At 43.2% G+C, this 12,478-nt stretch overlaps 1 protein-coding gene across 2 annotated transcripts in view; it reads left to right on the plus strand.

Annotated features, from left to right (window-relative positions):
- Window positions 1-3,932: 3,932 nt before the first annotated feature.
- Window positions 3,933-12,478, plus strand: part of LHFPL2 (LHFPL tetraspan subfamily member 2) — a 125,348-nt gene continuing 116,802 nt past the window's right edge. Inside the window, exon 1 of one of the 2 annotated variants that reach the window (XM_076362477.1) lies at window positions 3,933-4,063. The gene's annotated coding sequence lies outside the window, so the exon portion shown is untranslated. Of the gene's footprint in view, window positions 4,064-4,601; window positions 4,637-12,478 lie in introns of those variants that run through there. The other variant, XM_076362478.1, reaches the window with a different exon arrangement.

Below are 12,478 nucleotides of genomic sequence, written 5' to 3' on the forward strand. Positions count from 1 at the left end.
CAACATTATTTTTCTCCAGTAAAATTCTTCCCTGTGTGTTTCTACAGTCAGACCATTAATTTCAATAGAATATTGAAAATTTATTCCAATCTTCCACAGTGAGAAGGTTTTGGAACAGCAGCCACTTAAAAAAACCCCAGGAAAGTAAATACAATCAGGGAACAAATCTAATATGAATATATCTGAAGCTTATAAAGTTGAGATTGATTTGCTGTTTAGTCTAACTAGTTCTTCTAATTGCAGTATGCGTACATGATATTCCCTTTGTTCATTTTTAGCATTTTGTAGGCACCATATAGACATTTTTGTATTTTCTCCAATATTTTTAACAGTTTCCAGTTACTATTCACAGACTAAGCGTGAGCTTCATTTTGAGCCAAATAGTGTCTGTTGGACTTTTCAACCTATATGTTATTTGCTAGTTATTTGGATGTCGTAGCCTCTTTGGTTGTACTTTCTGCTATCCTGTTTTGTCTGCCCTGTCTATGTTCTATTCTTATAACCTTCAGAGAATGTTTTTTGGACCACATCCAAGGCTGTATTTGTTCAGGTGAACTTCAGGAAATTTCAGGGTAAAATAATCCTTCATTCTAACAGTCTGTGGAGAATTTAAATAGATCAATCAAAATTATGTCAGGTATTACTATCTGGGGTTATAAGTAAACCAATGTTTAGGGAGGAAAAACTGTCTAAACAAATGAATGCCTACGAAGTTAATACTTGGGAAGATCTATGAGCAAGAGGAAAAACCATTATATCATCTTTTCCATCTCATATATTACTTAATCCAAAGCGTGCTTGTTTGACGTCTCCGTTTCCTGTTTGGATAATGCATATGTGCTAAGTTCTGGTGATGAGTTATTTGTTTGTGCAGTTGGTTTTCAGATAATCAAAATAAAAATGTTTAGAGCTACACATCAAAGCCAATATCGTAATTAGTTAGCATTAAAACCTCGCTACTTCAACAGAAGGAAATACCAAGTTCCTCACACCAATTCCAAATAAATAAGCATTTCAAATTAAGAAAATGATATGCTGTGCTTAGATCTGTCTGGGTCCCAATCCTTTACCTTCAGGGCCAAATCAGGGGATTTCAGAGTGCTGCTTCCTACCTCCTGGTAAAAACTGCCTGCTCGTGACTGTTTTCCAGCCCCCAGAGTCATTCAGCCTCACAACCTGACACAGAGGTTGCCACACAAGTTTCTGTATCAAGGGTAGTATGGTAGAAAGTATCTGTAACAATTTGTGCTGAGGACCAGACAGCACCTGATGGGGTCAGACTATCTGACAGCCCAAATTAAAATGTTCTAAGCCATGGTTGCCCTTTGTATTACATGCAATACTGTGAGTCTGTAATCAGTTTCTTAAAAACTTTATCATACTGTTCTGTGGGTTATCATTTTCTTACTATCTGGTGTCATCGTTCCCATTAGTAATTACTTTATCCAATGGCTAAGCCTGCACACAAGCGCTAACTGATAGCAGGACCATGTAAGTGTTCCTGCGTAACTGTTCCTGCTGTGTATTTTTAAATAGCAAACAATTTTTAAACAATTAATGGAGGAGGAAGAAGAGGCTGCTGCTGCCACTGGATCCACCAGCACAGCAACCATCACATCATCACTCCTTTTATCCCATCTGTTAACTGCAGTGAGACTTATATGTGATTTGAACACACATGGGTGTCTATGTTTAGAAGCAAACTTCATAAATAAATATAGCAGGGATGCCTTAATAATTATTTCCTTTCTTTCTAGGTAAGCTTTGTTAAATCAATAGGCACTTCACTTTATCTTTTTAGGAGTTAATAGATGATAAATGAGAAAACTGGTTTTTGCTACAAGAATATTTGCAATGCAGGTTTTATACTTTTTGGTTTCACATTATTGATGGACTATCATGGTTCTAACACATCCTTTTGAAACGGCATGGAGCATTTATCTGTTTCAGAAAACAGTGATCCGAAAGTAGTAGAGCCATCTATTATGGAGTCTAGCTCAAAGTGTACTCAAAAACTGGAATGCAAAAGGTCTCATAGCTTTTTGAAAATTAATACATCTATTACGTTAATTTTGTATTATGAAGTAACATTATGACTGCTCTATTTGTGTGAAGTCTCTAGGGTTAAAATATTCTTTAGAGATGTTTATTTTTGGACAGGCCTATTGAGTTGTCTCCTATTGTATGTTAAAGTAGCTGCTCTCAGAGGTCACAGAGAGTTCAGCTTTTCAAAGACACTCTTATTTTGTAGAAAATGACTTTTCAGAGTCTTTAATGGGAACAAACAAAAATGTCTCTAATAAAACTTTTTTAGCATGTTTCATTTGATGACTTGTCCAGAAAGAAAGGGGAAAAGTAACATAAGGATACAAGTTTGGACAATAATCAGACATGAAATCATACGCTCTGTTTTCAGTAAGTGTAGATAGCTGTGTGTGTTTTTAATGTTTCTGCCACAGGAACATAATTCTTGGGTTTTTGTGCTTGTTTCTTCCTCCTAAATCTATACACTTAGGAAAACATTAACTGACTTTTGGTTTTCTCAGCAGCAGACACTAATTAAAAAGGCACAGATCCAGCAACTGGACCCAGTCAGATGGAGCGTGCCCTTGCACAGTTGAAGACTTTGGAGTCCCAAGCACTCAGCAGGGCCAGCCTGCATTGATCCCTCTGGATCACCACACTGAAAGAGTAATCCAGCCCAAAACCATAGCTTCAAGTAAATGCAGTGTTTGTGAAAGATATCGTTCGGATAGCTGTGAAAAGGGAACTCCTTACTTTTTCCCTGGAGGAGGACAGGTTTAGCTGTGGCAAATCAAGTTTTGCACTGGTGTAGCACTTCATTTATGTCTCTGAGATACACAGAGTGATTCATTTTATTGACCCACTTAGCAGCTGGTTTTATCTATTGCAACAGCCAGTTCCAACCTAGCAAGTGAAGCTGATGTTGAGAAGAGCTGTATGAAGTTAGACACCTGTCATCCACTTGCAACCATCAGCGTATTACGTGAGGGCACAACAGCATGGAATAGCAGAGGCATGCAGAGACATGTCCAAACCTAAACCATAATTTTCTCTGCAGATGCTTTAAATGAGTACTGCTGCTAGTAGACACGTATGTGCTCAGCATTCGACATCTTAAAACATTTTAAAAATTACAAAGTTCTTGAAAAGCCTGGGTCATCAGAGTACTGCTTTGAAACTGGAAGAGCGTTAACTGGGATTTTAAAGGGAGACTGGTTCGAAAACAGCTTTCCAGACAATTTTTGAGACATTTTCTTGTGATATAAGTTGTGTAAGTATTAACTGCATTTTTTCAGGTCTAGACCAAGATAAGTGTTTGGAAACGGGGGGGGGGGGGGGGGCTGGTATTTAGCATTCCTGCTTTCCATTCAATGCATCCTCCACAACTAGGTCCAATGGGGAAGATTAACTGTGATGAGAAGTGCAATAGTTAATACCGGGCCTGACACTGCCGGTCGTGCAGGCCAGTGCCAGTTCTTAGCCAGGTCCGTTGGAGGAGGCAGATGAAGGACCGTTGGTTATTTAAACCGCCAGGATTGCGGGTCAGCGTTTTTCTGGACTGTTTCCAGAGACTCGCCCCTTTGGCCAGCCCGCGGGGACAGCTGTGACACTGACGGAGGGGCACACCAGGCCGCCCGTGGCAGACATGCCGAGTGCCCTCCCCGCCGCGGCGGCTGCCGGCGGGGCCCAGAGCAGGTCGGACGGGCCCTCTCTCCCCTCGCTCGTCTCACGCCCGGCCCCGCTCCGGACGGGCAACCCGCCGCGGCCGGCGGTCTGAGAGCGGGGGACGTCAGTGTGAGGGGGCCGGTCCTGGGCAGGGCAAAGGCGGCCGCGTCCCGGCCCTCCCCGCCCCTCGCTGCGGCTCCCTCCCTCCCTCCGGCTGGGGGCGGCCGGGTCGGCGCTCGCCGGGATCCCATTCCTCCTCGCTCGGTGCATGGTCGCGGCGGGAGCAGGAGAGGGCGAGCCCGGCGGGGCGCGGGCCGGAGGTGGCGGCGGGAGCGGAGCTCCAGCGCGGAGGAGCCGCCAGTGCCCGGCGGAGGTGAGGCGGCGGCGCGGTGGAGGCGCCGCTGAAGTTCGGGGAGGGGGGGGGAAAGGAGGACGGGGACCTCTGGGCGCGTTTCCATTCATTGCCCGTGCAGCAGCTCCTCTCGGGCCGGGGCTGTAGCCGCAGGACGGGCCGGGAAATCGCCGCAGGGGGACGGGACACGACGCGGAGGTAACGGCAGGGGACGGGGCTGTGGCGCCGGCGAGAGCCGCCCTGCGTCCGCCGGGGAAACGGCGGGGCGGGAGGGCACCCGCTCGCCCCTTCCCCGCGGGGCGGCGGGGAACCAGGGCGCGACCCGGCGGGCGGCGGGGCGGCTGGAGCTGCCGGGCTGCTTCTGTCCCTCCTTCCCTCCCTCCAGCGCGGAGGTGCCGCCGAGCAGTCAGCCCCGGCGGGACGCGGCTCTCGCCGCCCAGCAGCGGGCGGGGGTCGGCGGCGCTGGGAGGGCGTGCCTCGCGCACACGTAGGCAGCATCGAGCGGTCGCGGTTGCCGCCGGGGTGTCGGTCGCCGCGGGGAGGGCGGCGGGGGGCTGCCGCGCTCCCTCCTGTGCTGTTTCTGCGGGAAGCGCCGTAAGGAGCGGGGCGGGAGGGGTGGGGGGGGAGGGAGGGAGCCGGGGCGGGCGGAGCGGCGGGGGCGCCGCCCGCCGCGGGGGGGGGGTCCCTTGGCGGCTTCGTGCGGGACAGGGAGCGTGATGAGGGGTGGGAGCGGGAGCCGGGCTGCCCCCAGCCAGGCCTGCACCCACCGGCCGCGGCACCTGTGGCCTCTCCTCTGGGGGGACGGGCGGGGGCCGCTCGCCTCCTCAGCGAGCTGCCTGGGGGAGAGAGGGTTCAAAGCTCACCTTGGCGCCTTCCCACCTCCGACGTGTTCTTCCTTCCCCTCGCCTTTCTGGGCTCAGTTTTTGAGGGAGGGGTGAGGGTATTTTGTTTCTTAGGGCCCTTCAGGAAAGGGGAAGATGTAGATGGCACAAGTTACCAGTGAAGGTTTGTTGGTAGTTTAGGCGTCTCTCCAAAGGAACTCGGTAACATGCTGCTGAGGTTGGATCCCATAATTCAGAAGTTGCGGGTGCGCTGGAGCAATGTCAAGTAAAACAACATGGGCTGGCAGTGCTGTGTCTGGACAAGTGCATGCGCTGCCAGTACCTGGTGGCAGAACAGCTGGGTTGCTCCATTGCAGTAGGTTTACACCAAGCCAGAAGTAAGCAGATGAGACGCTGTGAGTGTGTGCATCTTGATGAGAGATGTGTTATTAGGAATAACTGAAAACAATTAAAAAGCTCTAGCTGACCTCATCTAGAAAAAAATATTATGTATGTTAATTAAAAGGTTTGGCTTTCTTAGGGAAGCATTCCTAGACACCATTACAGATACCTTAATGAAAATGTCTGCTCGTTCTCAGTCCTGCAGTGGGTTCTGGCTGTGCAAGCTCACACCTGCAAGGAGACCTGTTGCTTTCAGGGGGTTTGCTTTGGTCACAGAAACCTTATAGAGCTGTAACTCATTGAGACCTAAATATATGCTGTGCACAAAGAGTGGCTTATTAGAAACTGTCAGTGACAAATCAATGTTCCAATTTATTTTTCTGAATAAAACATGCTAAGAAAGTATAATCCCAGTTAATCTCTGGCACTTTCTTGAGTATTTTCTCCATGTGCACCCATTGTTAGATGCAGGATATAGACAGACAGTCTGCTCTGTTAGGACAGTTGTTAATGAGAGGGTTTTATCTCAGACACAGTTTCATGGGACCATTCCTCGATTTTCATTGCATATGCTAGTTGCAGCCACTCTAGCTTTAATGACATCGCTGCTTTTTTCACAAGTTTTCTCTGTCTGGGTCATGGAATGGGTTTAATCAGTATGTAGGAAATTGTCCACTTTATCTTTTTTTAGTTAATCATCTGTTTTTATTAAGCATTCTGGGAAATGCTTGCATGATGATGTACCCACATGTCAGGCAAGTAACAGTAGCGTGTCATTTGCTTTTAAGAGTATAAATCACTGGGACTGGACACAGCATTTCCGTATAAGAATGTTATAGTCCTTTTTTTAACCTATTTAATCAAAGCGTATTCCTCTACATCTTCTAAGTTACTCTTGATTGTGCTGGGCTGGTAAGTTTGGATCAGGAATACTGCCGGCAAAGACTGAAAGAAGCTGGTAATTGCCGTGATCCTTTTTCATGTTCTAGCTTGTAGCTGTGAAAATTGCTTGTGGTGTTCTGTAATACAGTAGGACAATGACATATTAAGTGATATATGCTATTGCGTCAGCAGAACCTGGTTGGGCTGCAGGTGACTGTATAGCTGGCACCAGGCAAGAAACCCAAGGTTTTGTTTTGTGTACGGTGTAGGCATTACTGTTTAAATAATAATTACATGAAAAGGAGAAGTCATTATTTTTCTGAGTGATACGAAGAACACAAGTATTATTTATCAAAATTTGTATTTCCAGAAGCTTCTCCTTTGTTAGACATTCAGTACCAGTTGGAGGCCTCCCCAGTAAAAGAGACGTGGTGGTTGCGACGAGGGGATGTGATGAACATGGGATGGCAGCTCTTAGCTGATCCAAGATTCCTGGTTGTCCACCAGGAAACCAGCTTCTAGGAATTTCACCCTCAGCATCTTAAAGCCAACTCGTTACCAGAGGAAAAGGAAAAAGCCCCACTGAAGCGGCTGGGCTTCCCCCTCACCATGCAACAGTCCCAGAGCTGTTTGGTGAAGCTCGGAGGTGGGGTGAGGATGGCTGCTCCGCTGTCCCTAACTGTTCGCTCTTTGTATGCATACGTGTGCGTTTGTGCACAGGCACAAGCACACACAGCTCCTCTTGTTGGCTGACCCTTGGCACTATCCAGTCTGTGGGGAGGAGTGCAGTGATCAACTTCTGACCTGCTGGTGGCTTTTGGCAATGAGAGAAGCCGTTTTGTGTCGCCATTCTTTCCTTCCCCATGAACAGGGGCTTTCTGTGTCTTCCCGTTGGCCGCTTTCCTCTCTGTTTTTGGTGCCTCTCTTCCCCACAACAGTTCCCATTTCTCTGCTTTCTGCCTAGGGGATAAATCATTTGGGGTGTCAACATTTTGAACTCACTTGGGAACAAGGGCAGAGGTGGTGAGCGTCTGGAAGGTGTTACTGGCTCTCAGAGCCCTTTCTTTGATGCAGAAACAATTGCTGATGTGATTATAGCTGACAAGTCTGTAAAATGATGCCAAAGACTTTTGCTTAGATTATTTCTCCCTTCTGGTTTTCCAGCTTTCACAAAAATTGACAGGATTCTCCTAGGTTGTGGTGTCTAAAATCTGCCCTGGAAATGTGGAACTAACAGGGTGTGTTCTTCCAAAATCATTGTCCTACATGCAGATGAACTGGAATTAAGCTGAATGTAGGGCCTTTGTAAAGCCCAGATAAAAAAACTAGTGTTGTTATCACTTGTCTTTTAAAATTGCTGGGGAGGTATGGTCAGATACTCTGAAAGCTGTGTAAACAACAGTTTTATTATTTTATTTTCAATCAGTCTTCTAAGTAAAGCAAATAGTTTCAGTCATTTTCATGTTATATTATTGAAAGTAGTTAATGGGGTTTGGAAAATGTTTTATTGCTGATCTGAGATCTTAACATAGGGAGAAACAAAGGCAGTTAAAAAAATTTTAGACTTTAGGAGGGCAGACATAAACCACAGATAAGCAGTTCAACACCAGTTAATCAGAGAATAATAAATTTTCCTAGAAGTATTTTCCTAGAATATAATTTTGTGGAAGGTAATTCCAAAGAAAACAAAATCCACAATGAAAAAATAATTAAATTATAAATTTGCTGCAAATGTGCCTGATCTATGTGAGTGGATCGGGAATAAATCTGAAATTCTGAACTCGGGGAAGACATGTGGCAATTGGGCAATTATCTTTTCTGTGACCAAGCAGAAATAAATCACAGCATTTAGAGACTTGTGCTGTTCACACAGTCAATAGGATCCAGTTTCTGATTCAGTATATGTAATAAAAAAAAAAAAATCACAGTCTGTTGCTAAAGATTAATTTCTCCAGTTTTCCTTGTCTTCTGGTCCTCATAATCATACTGTCTTTCTCAGCTTGGAGCTGTACAGTAAAGTTAGATGTGAGCTCTTCAAAGGAGAATCCAGAATGTTTAAGACATAGCTGCGTGAGCAGAGTGCTGCAGCGATATTTGTTCCTTAAAACTTTTCTTATTTATATTGGTTTAAATGTTGTTCATTGGGGTTTTCTTTGAGGCCCATGGTGAAAGCATGGAAACTAAATGATAAACCATGAAAATGAAGTACTATAAAAAGAGGGAAAAAATGTCTTGGAGAAAGCATCATATTGTGGTGCAGCCAGTGAGAGGACTGTAATAAATGAACCCAGACACACAAGGAAGCCTTACTTTAAGCTGATTTTCAGATCTTTTCATTTTCACCTTTATACAGCTTCTGGTGCTCAGAAAGGATTAACGAAGCAATTTTGCTGAAGCAGCTGTACAGCCTCCTTTGTCATTGGTGTCAATGCTCTATTTCAAATTACTTTGTCTTAATACTGTCTTATTGTCTTAAAGACTGTGGAGGTATTGTTAGATTCATGTTTTATACACGGTATCTAACATCTTACCAGTGAAAATGTCTTGGTTTTGAATTAGCTTTAGAGTTCACTAATTGACCTTCATGTTTGCTAACACCTGACTTTGCATATGTTGAATGTATTCTCATGCATAGTTTATGACAATTCACCAATAACAGTATTAATGCTGTCACTCTGTTCCAAATGAATAACAGTAAGTTTTGTAGATAAAATCGTATAATAGACTTTATATTTATTTTAAAGTTTGACTGTAGGTTGTTGGCCTTTTCATCTTGCAGGATTCTTTTTGATCCCAAGTAGGTTCTTCTGTTACAGTGCTTTAGAAAAAAATCTTGACTAGAAATGCTCAACATGATAATTGTAGCAATTGTAACCTGGGCCTGGTCTGAACTGAATGTTGCATTGGTTTATTAAAAGCCGTACAGTTTTTAAACCAGCTTCATTCAAGAAGTGCAGCTTCTCAGGGTGGCTAAGACTTTGGGTATTTGTGACAGAACTTTCTTGGTTCAGCTTCCAGGCGTAATCCCTTAAACCTGTTTGGAAAGAATCACCTATGATGTGGGAGGATAAATTCAGTCTCTGTATTTGGTCTTCTGTTGAGATTGCAGATAGGGTCCCAGTTGGTGCCATCTGTGTTTATAGATCCTGCAATAGTATTCACCAGGCCGTTATCTGAAAGTCAAATCAGTTTACATAGGTCAGTGAATTGCAGCTTGCAAGGCTGGTGTCTGGAATCATTGTAAACGGGTTTTTCAGAGTTTTCATTGAACTTTCATTTGTCAAAACCTCATCACTAAAGTGCGCGCTGGTGCTACTGCACTGGTTTTATATGCTGGCAAATGCATTTGAGAGATGCTTTATTTTAATGATTACGTACTCGTTTTGTCTCTTAGTGTGTGCATATTGCTTTGATATGTCCTGTGCAAACAGTAATTTCATGGAGGGAAAGCTGTAACAAAAAATATTTTCATATATAAGGGTGGTGGTTTTTTTTCCTGAAACGTTAAGTAAGTGATATATATACAGTGCTGTAAATATAGTTATTGTTCCTGCAGTAAAGTACCTGTAAAAGAGAAGGTGCTGCAGATAAGAGTACACTTTGTCAGATGTCTGGAGTTTACTAAAGCAAGATTTGTACAGAATTTCTCAGGAGAGTTCTTTGTGTGCAAAGAATGTCAGCATCTTTCTGCACAACTATTTAGTACTGATGAATAGTACATATTGAATTGTGCTTGTAACATAAACAGTGGAAGGTATTGCATCCAAATACTATAGCTCGCTCAGCCTTATAGGGAACTCACTTATTTCACAACATAAGGCAGTAACTATACGTGGTCATCGTGACAATTTTAGCAATTGTAACTATTTCAGAACAGACACCTGATAAAACCTGAGCATCATTCTGCACAGACAAGTCTGAATAATTTAAAGTTTACAAGAAAATTTGAAATGTAAGTTCTAGTCTAAATATAGTAACATATTCTTTTATAGTTTTTACTTGTTGGGATTAGTTGCACATACGTTAATTTTAAATTCAGTCATATTTGTGGGTTTGTTTCTGTGCTTTTAGAAAATTGTTTTAACTTTTGAGGTCAACATTAAGTGGTGGGCCAAGTTTGGCATGATAATGAAATTACAGTTTTATGCTCAGTAGAAAGTTTCATGCAGTGTTATGTCTCCTCTCTCTCTCTGCATTGATTTTTCTCAGGACAGTGTTGTTCTGGTATGGTTTACCTTTCAAGAGTTAACAAAGATCTCATTTTTCTCTCTGTTTTAGGTTTTCTTTAAGCTAGTAATAGACATAGTACATGACAGCTGGCGTGCAAGATTTTCCACAGGCTGCCCAGCTGATTGCAGTGCTGAGATGCTAGATAATTTAGCAGAGGTATCCAGTCTGCAGAAATGTGCATGAGGTTTGTGTTGCGCATACATGTTTATTCAGTCATTAGTCATGATCATGACTGCATAAAATCAGTGTAATTACCTTCAACCAATCTTTATATCTAAGTGACCCAGACCACATTCCATGACAGCCCTGACAGCTTGAATTAGAGCTTGCCTTTCATCGCAGCCAAATTTGGAGTACAGAAATATCCAGCCTTTCCTGAGCTTGCTCAGGGCAAGAATGGGACATGTTAATGTGAAAGAGTGAAAGTCCAGTCTAAAACAGAGCCTTAGGAATGTTCTAATTCATTGGCGCTTGACCAGCCCATACCAGCAGAGTTTACCTAGTTTTTCTGTTGCACATTGCGCACATTGCACAGTAGATGTGCAATCTGTTGCTTTCAGGGTGCATCAGGAGCATTGCACATGCATGTATGCACTGTACTCTGCATAGTATGCATCTGCTTCCAAGCCACATTTAAAGAACGTCTGGGGAAGGTCAGAGAATAGAAGTCCATGCTTTCAGCGTGATTTCTCTAGCTCTTGTGGCTGCTAGTCTTCCTTTCTTTCCACAGGCTTTTTGGAGTTGGGCAGGGAAGGGGTCTGAATGAGTAGTTTATGCGTGAGCAGGTTGTTTGTAACCTCATTTTTTCCAAGGCAGGCCTGTAGCCCTCCCCCCCCTTCTTTTTTTGTTGTTGTTAAATCACTGAAAAAAAGAGATTCTGCCTCAGGTCCCAAGGAAAAGATCATAAAAAGACAGGACTGGAAGAGGCCTTATGAAGTCATCCAGTCCATTCATCTGCCTCAGGTTAGGATCATCCATATTGGTCATTTGTGACTTGTTCTAAGGAACTCAGCAGTCTCCCTTACATCATCATGCCATGAGAAAATTTTCTTTTCATGTTATCCAATTCACACCTTTCTTATTGCAGTTTAACACCATAACTGCTCATCCTGCATTGTCTTGGACAAAGCAAATAATTGTTTTTCTTCTTACAGTGTGTTTTATTATGTTTCTTCTTCACTGTCATAGCCTGCTATTTCTTTAAGCTCAATTCTTCAACCTCACAGGTGCTGTTTTCTGTACACCAGTTATTTTTGTTGCTTTTCTTCAGGTTATCTTCCATTACTTCATATCTATTTTGTTCTGTCCAAGTTAAGATTGTATTCCACTTGAGGTTTTAATAATGTTGAATAAAATGGAATGGGGTCCTCTTCATACTTACTGACACAATGCATGTCTTTTCTGCAGCACTGTGACTCTTTTTCATGGTCAGGCAGTGATCCACCAGATCCTCATCCAAGGACACATGTTGTAAGACATTGTTCTCACTGATCGTTTTATAGCTGGTTATTTCTGCCTAACTGTAGCATCTTGCACATGTTCTTACTGAAGATGACGTTTTTTCAGGTCATTCCTCTAGTTCATCATTTTGAATTCTCATCTCTTTCTCCAATAAACATGCTAGCTTTTCTAGGTTAACATTGTCTGGTAATAGAATAACTTACTTTGTCACATCATACAGATGCTGAAAATACTGAAACAAATACTCTTTGGAAATCTTACCTAAAAAAAGGGAAGAAGTTTTTAACTATCTCTTTTTTCTGCTTGTAATGATCCTTTTCAGGGAAGGAAATGTAGAGGAGAGAGAAAATTTTAGGACAAAATATTTTCCTTGTAGTGCAAGTGATTTAAATTAGCCATGTGTATTGAAGATCTGTGGAAAGAAAAATTCACCAGACTCCTGGTAGTCCTGTGGACTGGGGAAAGCAATTCATGCCGATGCTGATGCTCAGAGGGAAATCTCCTTTCTCTTCAAGTCTTTCCATTAATTTACAGGTGATGGTGGTAAATATTTTCACAAGAAACTGTTGGCCTCCATCCTTGTCTATTTTTGTAATATTAATATTAGTTCATTGTATGATCAAAGCCCGTTGAAAAATAC

Source organism: Aptenodytes patagonicus, chromosome Z (assembly GCF_965638725.1).
Source record: "Aptenodytes patagonicus chromosome Z, bAptPat1.pri.cur, whole genome shotgun sequence".
NCBI classification, from domain to species: Eukaryota; Metazoa; Chordata; class Aves; order Sphenisciformes; family Spheniscidae; genus Aptenodytes; species Aptenodytes patagonicus.